At 36.6% G+C, this 12,923-nt stretch overlaps 1 protein-coding gene and 1 pseudogene across 1 annotated transcript in view; both read left to right on the forward strand.

Annotated features, from left to right (window-relative positions):
- The window catches only part of FRG1 (FSHD region gene 1), a 241,689-nt gene extending 232,578 nt beyond the window's left edge, over positions 1–9,111 (forward strand). Inside the window, exon 4 of the mRNA XM_065239505.1 lies at positions 9,099–9,111. The gene's annotated coding sequence lies outside the window, so the exon portion shown is untranslated. The remainder of the gene's footprint in view (positions 1–9,098) is intronic.
- The window catches only part of LOC135717451 (uncharacterized), a 72,518-nt pseudogene that overhangs the window by 4,015 nt on the left and 55,580 nt on the right, over positions 1–12,923 (forward strand).

Genomic DNA, 12,923 nt, shown 5'->3' on the forward strand with positions numbered 1-12,923 from the left:
TTTTATTATTTGCATTATCGTCCGTTAATGGTATTTTTTATAGGGCTATTATTTCAATACCGTACACATTTTGGTACTGTTAGATAATTAACATAAGATAAATTACTTTCCTATTTTTCTATCGAATCACATTAGTTAGTTTTGGAACTACTGATACTATTCTCAATTAAACACATTTTACTGCATTGTATTTGATTTTTATGTTACCTAATTGGTAAAAACCATTTCAGAGTTATTTACTACAATGAGAAAACTCGGAATGAGAGCGCAATCACTCAAATATAACGAAAGTGTAGGGGAAAACCGTCGTTTTTATTGGAGAAAACTTCATACTGGCATATGACAGTGACCATGAAAGAGCGATAAAGTACAGTCACCCAGCATGTGCCCTTCATCATAAATCAAAGCAACCTTATTGTTTGGGAATATGAATGGATTCATCCGGTAAAGCGAACAGGTGTGACCTGTCTGCTATCATTAGCTTGGCTGTAGCAACAGCGTTGGCAACCAAGTGCAAAAGTCACAGAGACATCGACACGACCAAAAACGACCGTCAACTAATCTTGATTTATGACCGTGATCCGCATTTTCAATTTGGATCTCTTAATCCATTGTCACCGTGCGTGGCTCGTGTTGCTTCGTTTGGCACTCAACTCCGGTTGAATACGCTACGAGTGCAAGCTTTGGATTTATGGACCCGCGAATTGTCTATTGGATTTATAGGTGAATTGTCAAACTGACGATTTTCCTCAAGTGGAAATCAATATTGTCGATGTCATATTGCCGATAGGACATCTTATTTACTTGAGTGGCATTGCTTTACCAGACATACATATGAGCAAGTCGACACGCCTAGATTATATTGACTATGCAATTGGGTGATAAATAATAATTGGACGAAAATGCCTGAATAATAAACATAACCAATCAAAGCAGCCCAGATAATGAGGACAGTGATTCCAAGGCATTTTTGATCCAAACATTTGTTTGTGTAGTTATGTTGAACTGTAGTAGCCTATGTAGGGGAAAAGTAAGCGATGGTTGTTAATGTGAAACTACGGGATAATTTGCTCTCAATCCTGGGTTGCAATTTGCAGCGAACAACGTATCAGTCAGAAGGAATACCTTGGACGAGGACCTAGAAACGAGATATCTTGATTGAAAACTGAAATCTATTCCAGCTCGAACTTTATAATGGAAAAGCTTTGCCCGTGGGATTCGTGTTTCACATTTTCTATATTGTTTTTTTTTTCAACTTAGGTGGATGGATTGGTATTTGAACTGGAGCTTTTCATTGTACTAAGAGTAGAGCAAAATAAAAATAGGATTTATGTTGGTTTACAGTGCAATTATTTGGAATCATGAAAGGTTTGACACTGTCATTATGCGAGTGTTCTAGAATTTTCTGATCCTTCATGAGTTTATTTTCTGATTTTAAGTGTATTGATTCTTAAAAGTTATGAATTATTTTTTATTATTTAAGTGCTTTCAATAAACAAATAAAAAACCATTCGTGACAGTTTCATGATATCCATAGGAGATGTAAAAACTTCTGGCTTTCCGCTATATAAAAAAGTTGAACCAAACAGAAGCTAGGATACATGTATGCTTATATTTATCGCTTCTTAAATACATTTTACATGAGGCATCCTTTGGTTTTGTGGGAGTGCCACAAACAATGAGTAAAACTATCGTCAACAAATATAATAAAAGAAAAGTTTCAGTAGCAGGGTTTTCCCTTATGACTTAAAGATTGCTCAGGGAGGCAGAGTCGAGGAACACAGCATTGAAACATTGCAATAGGTGGGAATTGCTACGATATACTTAGGAGTTGTCACTTTTTTTCTGTCCCTTGAAACCTTGTCCTTTCGTTGATTGAGGAAGGCGGGGTACTTCCAAATATTACAAAAGTTGTGAACCAGTCCGCATCGTGCTCTCTTGCCGTGCGGATCTATTTGCTTTTTGCTTAAGGAAGTGTTACTACTACCTAAAGCTACAACAAATTTAAACAGCACTTTTCAGTGCTCAACCTGTAAAATTTCTACCTTGTTCAACTCTTATTCCTCTTCGATCCTTGTTTGGACCCTACCCGAGGTAATCCTTCTTGGATATCGATTTGGAAAATTCCTCTTCGATCCTTCAGATTCTTATAGTAATCTGCTTGGAAGTCGATTTGGATAAAAAATTTACTGCCGCCATGGCGCCTAAACGCAAAAGAAAGGGGCAAACTCTTGACCCCCCTTCTGAAGAAATTAATTTGAGTAATCAATTTGATTTGCTCACGGATGATGAGAATGATCCATCATCCAAGAAAAATTCTAGTAAACTTTCCCGGCTTAATGCCAAGAAGGAAAAGGTTCCCCCTATTGTGATAACCACTACCGATTTCCATGCTCTTCGCATGGAACTTTTGAATTTCGTGAAAGTTAAGTTTTCACTACAAATTGGACGTCGGGGTTAATGCCGTGTATTGGCTGAAACCTTGGACGGATTTAAATGTCTTCTCAAGTATCTTACTGAGAAGAAGCACAAATTTTTTACTTACGACACCAAAACTGAACGTGTGTTCAAGGTTGTCATGAAAGGACTGCCCAGTGGTGAATCCCTGGATCAGATCAAAGATGAACTGGCAAAATTACTTGGAGTTGTGCCACTCCAAGTAATCAAAATGAAAATGAAATCCCGTCCTGGCGATTCGCGCAACGGGATTTCTAATGATTTTTATTTAGTTCACTTCAAGTCTAGTGAACTAAACAACCTTAAGGCCTTAGAAAAAGCTAGCCTTATGCTCCATGTCCGAGTGAAGTGGGAACACTTCAGGAAGACTGGAGGAAATTTCCAAAACCTCACTCAGTGCCGTAAGTGCCAGGGATGGGGTCACGGAACTAAAAATTGCTACATGCCAGCTAAATGCATGAATTGTGGTGATTCCTCTCACGCAAAGGACGACTGTCCTGTGAAGGAAGATCCTAAGAAATTTAAATGTTCAAATTGTGGTGAAAACCACAAATCCAATTTTTGGGAATGTAAGACTCGCAAAGCGATCCTACAATCTCGTTCTAACCGACAGGTAGGAAACGCTCCACGTTTCCGACCAGGTACAAATTCCTCTGCTGTTAACAACGGTCAGCGAGGAACAAATTCTACATTCGTACCCGTAGGTACAAATATCACCCCTGCTTCAAATGTTTCATCTGTACCTACTCCCCTCGCTGCTAACAATGTTCAGCGAGTTAATGGAGCTACCTATGCTGCTATTGCAGCGGGTAGAAATCAAAATACTAACCAACGTTCTAACGGAAATTTTGACAATTTTGACTTAGGAAGCATTACTGCCCCTAAAATGGAATTTTTACAGAATTCATTAATTGACATGATTTCTGATATGCTTAAATCTAACTCCATGTTTGATGCTATTCAAACTGGAGTAAAATTTGCTAATAATATTGTCATGACTTTAAAATTCAGTAATGGATTTTAAAGCATTAAACATTTTAAATTGGAATGCTCGATCTCTTAAAGATAATGAAGACGAGCTATTTAATTTTTTGAGAGTTCATAACGTGCATATTGCCGTTATAACTGAAACGTTCCTTAAACCTGACCATAAGGTTAAGAAGGACGCAAATTACTTGATTTATAGAAATGATCGTCTTGATGGACCCTGTGGTGGCGCTGCCATCATTATTCATAGACGAATCAAACACAAAATACTTTCTTCATTTGAAACCAAAGTTTTGAAACTTTGGGAGTTTCTGTTGAAACAAAATTTGGACAACTTACGTTTATAGCTGCCTATTTGCCATTCCAATGCGTAGGCCAGCAAAAGAATTTTCTCAAGGGTGACCTCCAGAAACTTACCCGTCATAGGTCTAAATTCTTCATTATTGGTGATTTTAATGCAAAACACCGCTCATGGAATAATGCTCAAAGCAATTCCAATGGTAATATTCTGTTTGATGATTGTTCTGCAGGTTATTACACTATTCAATATCCAAACAGTCCAACATGCTTTTCTTCTGCAAGAAATCCCTCAACTATTGATTTGGTCTTAACTGATTCATGTCAACTTTGTAGCCAATTGGTTACCCATGCTGACTTCGGTTCTGATCACCTTCCAGTAACTTTTGAAATATCTCAAGAAATAATTTCTAATCCCAACAGCTCTACTTTCAATTACCATAGGGCTGATTGGGAGCAATATCGAACATTTATGGAATATAACTTCGATCCAAACATTCCTTTGCAAACCAAAGATGAAATTAATTATGCTCTTGAATCTCTGACTACTTCTATAGTTGAAGCAAGAGCTGCCTCAGTACCAAAATGCGAGGTTAAATTCGATTCAATTATAATAGACGATGATCTTCAGCTCTTGATCCGTCTTAAAAATGTCCGTAGGAGACAATTTCAAAGAACACGCGATCCTGCCATGAAAGTTATCTGGCGGGATTTGCAAAAACAAATTAAAAAGCGATTCTCTGCCCTGAGGAACAAAACTTTTGAAAATAATGTTTCTAAATTAGACCCGAGTTCCAAACCCTTTTGGAAACTCACAAAAATTTTGAAAAAACCTCAAAAGCCAATTCCAGCGCTTAAAGAAGGTGGTAAAATTTTGATTACAAATTTGGAAAAAGCTCAGAAACTTGCTAAGCAATTCGAGAGTTCCCATAATTTCAGTTTGGGTCTTACTAGTCCTATTGAGAATCAGGTTGCTCGGGATTTTCGGAATATTTTCTCTCGGGAAAATATTTTTGATGATTCCTGGGGGACTGATTTGGACGAAGTAAGGTCTATAACTAAAAAATTTCAAAATATGAAAGCTCCAGGTGATGATGGAATTTTCTATATCCTCATCAAAAAACTCCCAGAGAGTACCTTGTCTTTCCTGGTAAAATTATTTAACAGATGTTTCCATTTGGCATACTTTCCTGATAAATGGAAAAATGCAAAAGTTGTTCCAATTTTGAAACCGGATAAAAATCCAGCTGAACCTTCTAGCTACCGTCCAATAAGTTTGCTTTCTTCAATAAGTAAACTTTTTGAAAGGATAATTTTGAATAGAATGATGCTTCACATCAATACGAACTCAATTTTTGCAGATGAGCAGTTTGGATTTCGCCATGGGCATTCAACTACTCATCAACTCTTGAGAGTTACCAATTTAATTCGTTCAAACAAATCTGAAGGCCACTCAACTGGAGTTGCTCTTCTAGACATAGAAAAAGCATTCGACAGTGTTTGGCATGAAGGTTTGATTGCTAAATTGAAAAAGTTTAATTTTCCACTTTACATTATGAAATTAGTTCAAAATTATTTAACTGACAGAACTCTGCAGGTAAATTATCAAAATTCCAAATCTAATCGACTACCTGTTAGAGCAGGAGTTCCTCAGGGTAGCATTCTTGGGCCTATATTGTATAACATTTTCACTTCGGACCTCCCTGATTTGCCTCAGGGTTGCCACAAATCTTTGTTCGCTGATGACACAGGCATTTCCGCTGAAGGAAGAAGTCTTCGTGTTATTTGCAGCAGACTTCAGAAAAGTTTAGATATTTTCTCTTCTTATTTACAAAAATGGAAGATTTCTCCCAACGCTTCCAAAACTCAACTTATAATATTTCCACATAAGCCCAGGGCTTCCTTTTTGAAACCTAGTAATAGTCACATAGTCACTATGAACGGAGTTCCAATTTCCTGGTCAAACCAAGTGAAATATCTTGGATTAATACTTGACCATAAATTAACTTTTAAAGATCACATTGAGGGCATTCAAGCCAAATGTAACAAATATATAAAATGTTTGTATCCTCTTATTAACAGGAAATCCAAACTTTGCCTGACGAATAAACTTCTAATATTTAAACAAGTTTTTAGACCGGCCATGCTTTACGCTGTTCCAATATGGTCTAGTTGTTGCACTACCAGGAAAAAAGCACTTCAAAGGATTCAGAACAAAATTCTGAAGATGATTTTGAAGTTGCCTCCCTGGTACAGTACTACCGAAGTACATAGAATTTCGAATGTTGAGACTTTAGCACAAATGTCCAACAAAATAATTAATAATTTCCGGCAAAAATCGTTACAATCCTCAATTGCAACGATTAATTCCCTTTGTACTTAGATAAGATCTAGTTTTAGTTATTTAGTTTTAAGCTATCAATTGTTATACTGACATGCAGGTTTAAAAAACCTGTTTAAAATACTGAATTGCCAAGACAGGAACAATGTAAAAACACTTAGATATATATCATAACAATTAAGGCTGGTAAGTTACTGTAGTAACTGGAGCACCTAGGTTAAAAATGAAATGTAATTTATTTTGAATTTGGAACAAATAAAGAGTTAAAAAAAAAAAAAAAACAAAAGTTGTGAAGTTGTATCCTGATCACGTCTGAATTAGAGTTTATTTTTTTTCCAGATTAATTATTATTTTAATTAAAGAGTAACAACGTGACAGTGAAAGTACAGTGGAACAATGCTATCATTTTTTAGACCAATGCAAGCGAGTGGTCAAAATCAATTCAATTAGTTCAAATCATATTGCTATTCACACGACCTACTAGTTTTGACCCTTGCTGACTTACAAATTGCTTATGACAGAGCATTTCTTCCATCGAAAAAGTGCTTGTGTGGAAGTTAATCACAGTAGACAGTGATAAAGACGAAGTGCGTTTAGCTTCGTTTGGAGTTAATACTGAAAGTCAACGTATAAGCACAAACTCAGTGGTCCGTACCAGAGTAGGCTATGAAACTTTATCCAAACCACCAGAGACTGCTGCTTGGGAGGAACGAAAAAGAATACGACTGAAATGGATCGTTCGTCATGCTCAAGCAAAGTTTATTGTCTGTCTGGCAGACTCTTATTAAAGAGATTTTGTTATGTGGATTTTGGTTTGAAGGGTTGCTAAGGAGCTCTGGATGAATGTTGTCATTAATTGCATGAACTTTATGGCTTTATTCGAACTGAATCCTAGAATAAGTAGGGAAATTGTACCAGTTGTGGCGCTAGTGGTTCTCTAACTGGACATACGGCATAAAACCTACTATTTGCCTATGTGGAAAAATATGGGAAACTTAGTTTTAACATAATTTAGGCTGTACGGCCAATTAAGGAAACACTAGCACCATAATTAGGAGACTTTTGCATTTTTATGTGGTATAATATAGTTCAAATTTTGGCATATTATGGTAGACAATGATTTGTTCTAGAAGAATGCTTAAAACTTTTGATAAAACTAGCATTGTTGCTTGGGATCTTATCATCGCTTTGCTTAGAATCGAAGAAATTTCGGAAATGAATACTGACATTTTTTTCAGAATATGCTTTCAAGCAAGTACTAAATCCTCTCCAGCTCGGACTACGTGATTTCTGGACATATCCAAATCTACGTGCACCACCACCTAGAATATATTCATTTCAGAGCTTGTGTGTTTTACGTCTTCGTCATACTTGAAGGACTTCATTCGTCCCTTGACTATACAATGTGAAAAATAACCAAAAAAGTAATCTCCCCTACACCCAACTTGGTAAATGGATTAGACTTGAGCATGTTTTAAATTTATGCTCCTCTTAGGCGATGGCAAAATCCTCATGATTCAATGTGTGTCACACCACACGAATGACACATTTATCAAACGCGACATGACAGAAGGCTTTTGATACTACTTTATGCACATATACACTGCTACTAAATATCTTCTCAGACAGACCTGGGAGAATAAAAAAAAAAAAAACATTACGGAATCCTTCCGCGGCTTGCAACAACTTTTAATGGATGCTAAAAGTGATAAGCAGTCGACTCACAGTAGGTCTTTTGCTTGACGAGGGGTGGCGGGAAAAGTTTACCCTCGTTTGGTCGAAGCAGGCAATGGCGGCGTGGCTCTGTGGATGAATGATTTTACCGGGCTGCTTTGTTCATTTTGTTTGCTTTTCTCGTACACCTAGGTGTATCGAAAGGCTATAATATCACATGGAAAACACATTTTCGATCAATGGTCCGAAGGGTCGAGTGTCATATACGAATCTATTCAGGCCGATGAGATCAAAAAATGTCTGAGAGTGTGTGTTTTATTCATTCACTTCTCTTGCCGATGGCTGAACTTATTCTATTTGGATCAAGTTCTAGATTGTGTGTTCCAGGCTCCGGTAGAACATTACCAAATGGTTCAGGAAATGTGGCCAAAATTGTGAAATTTAGCAAGAATACATTAATACTCACTCCCTCTTCTCGGCGGTTGTGAACCGGTTTGAGTGCATCCGTTTCCATTTTGTTTGTACCTATCTCCTATAGAACACTATTAAATATCATCCCGATGGGATATCTGGTTCGGATTAGTCGCTGTATCGAATAAGTGAAATTTAGTATGCAAATTGCTTTTCTCGGCGATAGCTGAATCGATTTGAGTGCAACTGGTTTCATTTTGTTTGTATCTCCCAAATAAATAAAAAAAAAGGTTGAAACATTTGGCTCCAAACATATCACCAAACAATCCTGATTAATCCACCTACCTTACAGTGGGCCAGAAATGCAGTTTGGCCAATATCTCTTAAACGACGCATTTTCGTGGCTTGGTACATTCGAAGAATTTTCTCGCTTTTTGTTTCATTTTATTGTTATAACAAAAAATTTATATTGGCGTAAACAGATAGTTTACAACTCATCCGTATACATGGCGCAAAAATTTTACTTTTGCTCTGTAATTGTGGAAAAATTCAAGTGCATTAGAAGTACGATTCGCGAGTAGAAATAAATAACTGACCAATACAAAATTTTGATATTAAAAATAGAAAATCTGAAGAACTCGTTTTGCCTTTGGTTTGATCGATTGAAGTGGTAAAATATCAAAATTAATATCACAAAACGTGTGGACTAGTAACTGGATTATAGCAAAATCAGTTATTGGGCTACCCAAGTAACCAACAAGCCCGCTAATCGCCATTTTTGCTTTATAAGGCTAATGCACGACTGATATAAAGTTCGAAAACCTTATATTTACATTAAATCTCAAAAAGGGCGATTATCGGGTAGTTAGCGGGCTTGGTGGTTATTTGGGTATCTCTTTCTATCTTGATACCTTAAACTGGTATGGATGAGCCCGACATAAGAGGTAAAATAGCAACAAACTAATACCAAAAATATATTATCAACATACCATTTCAATGCCAAATTATGCAAATGCAATACCACACAGGTATTCTTTTGGTATCCAAATATATTTTTTTGTTATTTACATCATCCTGATCAACACCAAACAGTCATTAGTTTTTATCTTCTGCTCGGGTAGTCGTCAGTGCGACTGTCTTTATATTCTAAATCTTCTTGATGGAGATAGGAGGAAAAAGGAACTCAAGTTTTTTGGATTGTCAAAGTTATGCCGTTCAGAGACCAACATAAAGCAGAACGCGTGTCACGTGAACTTTACACAATGGGTGATCTTCGAATTGTCCATGAATATTTCGATTTGTTGTGGATAAGACATCGGCCTCAGCGTACGATATATTTATTATATTGTAGGTGATTTAAATTGTTCCCGTGTATGTTTATGCTGCTATTCTTTGTGAATTATATAAAGTAATTGAATCGAGCTTCAATTTATCCCAGGAGAGGTTCCGGTTAGAGCTGCATAGCAAATTAATATTGAAAATATTTAGCTATCATATCTCATTGAGCTATTGGTTGGTTGTTCAATAAATCAACTCATTATCAAACTAATAGCTCATTCTGATATCATAGCATAATTTGTCATTATTATGATGGTTTGATATCTTTTTATTATATTTTATAAATTCTCAAAATATCATAAAAATAACAGACTATGTTATGATGACAGAATAAGTTGTTGATTTTTTGAACAACATAAAAATAACTTAATAAGATAAGAAAGCAACAATTGATATGATTTTGGAACGGTTTTGCTGGGAGTTACATCGGCAAAAGCCCCAATGCTACATTAATAATGTATGGAGCAAGCTGTCAATGAAGTAGCTTCGAGTCGAAAAGCGAAATAATTCGAGCATTTTGATCCTCAATTTAAAACTGAGAAGGAAGTCTAAGAAAACGACTAAACATCAGTAAGCTCAGAAAAATGAACTCATTCAACCCAATGGAGTAGAATTGTTTATCTTCGTTGTATCAAATTTTACTCAAACACTGTTCAATTTTGAGTAACATTTTCTCATGTTCTATTTTTAATTAAATGAGTAAAATCCTGTTCTGTAATAAATTGACTAAAACAGAGGTACACAAGTTTCGAAAAGATGGTAGTTATTAATTTTCCTCGAATTCTCTAACCTAATCATTCTTTTACACCCGGATACCCCTAGGAAACCAGAATTTAGTACCTAAAATTAAAGAGTGTTCGGGGTACTCATTCGGTAACGACCAAAATTTGAAGTGATATGTAATTTTATACATTTAATATTTTATTACACATATTTTATTTTGTTTATGTAATATTATACGAATAAAGCACTTGTCACCGGTAGGTGGATTATTCAGGGTTTTATTTATTTGCTTCGCGATGCCACAAAGTTGTGTATCGCTAATGTGGATGCCGCTGGTTCGAGAAATGGAATCTTCTCAACTTGAAATCTCTAGGTTAAATTCAATTAATGATGCATGCGGTTATCTTGCTTAGCGAGAGATCTAGGAAACGTGCGTTTTGTAAAATGGGGTGAAGTTGATTACGACATCGTTCGATTTTACACTCCAAAAAAAATATATATATATAGGGTAATGTATTGAATTAACTAATTCAGTTTTTTATTATTCGTGTATTTTTATCTTCTTCTTAGAAGTTTTACCTGTGGAATTGATGATACTGATTATGTTAATACTGCAACATTCAACTGTTCCTCTTAATCATCACATAATCAGTTTGTGATGCTCAGCTATTTAAGCTCAAAACTTTTTGCAGCTTCGTGCTGAATAAAATCTGCTAAGCTGGCAGCAATCAACTTCGCAATGCCCGCAGACCATTACTTCATCTTATCGCATAGTCTCAGTTCGATTGAGGCTATTCGGTCGATGAAACCAGGTGGGCACTCATCTTAGGGAGCAGATGAGTGTGCTGGTTGAATGCATATAATATTTTTTTTTCCTTTGGTTTGTTTTTTCCGTCGATCTTGTTTTCCGTGCTGAGCACCAATGCTACCGACGTGCCAGGAAGGCAGCTCCCACACCTGGACCCTACCTATTGACCCATCAACTCATGAACCGGGGACCAACGGCTTTACTTCCCATCCGAAGGAAGGCGTGATCAGAGATGTTATGCCTCAGAACATCCCGGCGGCGCCGACTGGGATTGAACCCAGGCAAATTTCACACGATGGTTACATCTTACAAGTTTACTCATCACGCGAATGAAGTCACGTCTTAAGGCCAAACCTTAAACCACGCTCTCGAAGAAATATTAGGAATAACTTATTATTCCTAATATTTCTTCGAGAGCGTGGTTTAAGGTTTGGCCTTAAGACGTGACTTCATTCGCGTGATGAGTAAACTTGTGTCCAACCACTACTCGCTAGATACGCATCTCCATAGAATAAACCTCGTGAACAGCAAGAATTACAACGGTTACAATGACATCAATCCACTATGGGGCATTTTCATACAACCAGGCGGTCAAAAATATTTCTATCATTTTTCACAATTTCTGCTATTATTCTTGCTTTGTTTCATCAATATAAGGTGTGCGTTATCACTTTTCAACATTTTCACGACCAACTTTTGAAAAGGGCCTAACTTTTGATTAATTAAAATTTAATTTTTACGATTTTATAACGGTTACAGTTTCAAGCTTGTTTTCAGAGAATAAAATCTATTGAACAAAGACAACCTACCATGGTTTTATTAGATGGAACACCGTAAAAAATAAAAAATAAACTTTTTTTTTGGAAATATGTTTATTTTTTTGAACAAATCTTCTGTAAAAAAATACAAAAAGCCATGATACAATAATCAAAATCAAATATGTTTCAACTAATTTCTTTTTATTCCTCTGTTACCTCAATTTCATCGACTGCTTTCATAAGTTCCTCCAAGGCATTGAAGTTATTAGTATCGACTACTGAATCACTTACAGAATTTTCAAATATCATGAAACTTTTCACGATGTCGGGATAATCCAGGGATACTTTTTTCTGTCGTCATTTTGCCATCCAAATGGAACTGATCAGTGGGTCCGATTCATTAATGGCACGAATAAAGACATCATGTACATTTTCTACTCTTGATCGTTTTCTTGCATGATGGGTTCGATATTTTTTCAATTGTTTATGTTGACTTTCTGCTGCCTCTTCCGCTAATGAACCAAGTGGTGCTGGTGAATGTATGATTATTTCTCCGGCGTGAGCGAGAACTTTATGCACGGTTGCAGGAATTTTGCACCAATCATACAATTTAAAATAGAGCCTATATGTTTCCTTGCAATATGCATCAAATTTTTCCGGGTTTATTGGCTCTTGGCAGTTAATAGCAATTAATATATTCCGGAATCTGAAAATTAACTCTTCATCAATGTTCAGCACGGAGCTTAAAAGCTTGGGATTTCCAAATGCTCTTCGACAAACGTTTCCTGTAGTTGTCAAAATGCCGTCCAAGCAAGAAGAGCAGCGTATCAAAATTTTGCTCGCGCATCGCGAAAATCCGAGCTACTCGCACGCAAAGTTGGCAAAATCGCTAAAAGTTGCCAAATCAACCGTTACAAATGTAATTAAAGTGTTTGGGGAACGTTTGTCGACAGCCAGGAAGTCTGAATCGGGGGTAAATCGAAAACCGGAAGCTGCTGAGACGACAAAGAGAGTTGCCGGTAGTTTCAAGCGAAACCCTAACCTCTCTCTCCGAGATGCCGCAAATAAGCTGGGTGTATCGTCTACAACCGTGCATCGAGCCAAAAAACGAGCCGGACTATCGACTTAC

Source organism: Ochlerotatus camptorhynchus, unplaced genomic scaffold, assembly GCF_037179485.1.
Source record: "Ochlerotatus camptorhynchus isolate MF236.1 unplaced genomic scaffold, CSIRO-AGI_Acam_v1.1 ptg000055l, whole genome shotgun sequence".
Taxonomy (NCBI): Eukaryota; Metazoa; Arthropoda; class Insecta; order Diptera; family Culicidae; genus Ochlerotatus; species Ochlerotatus camptorhynchus.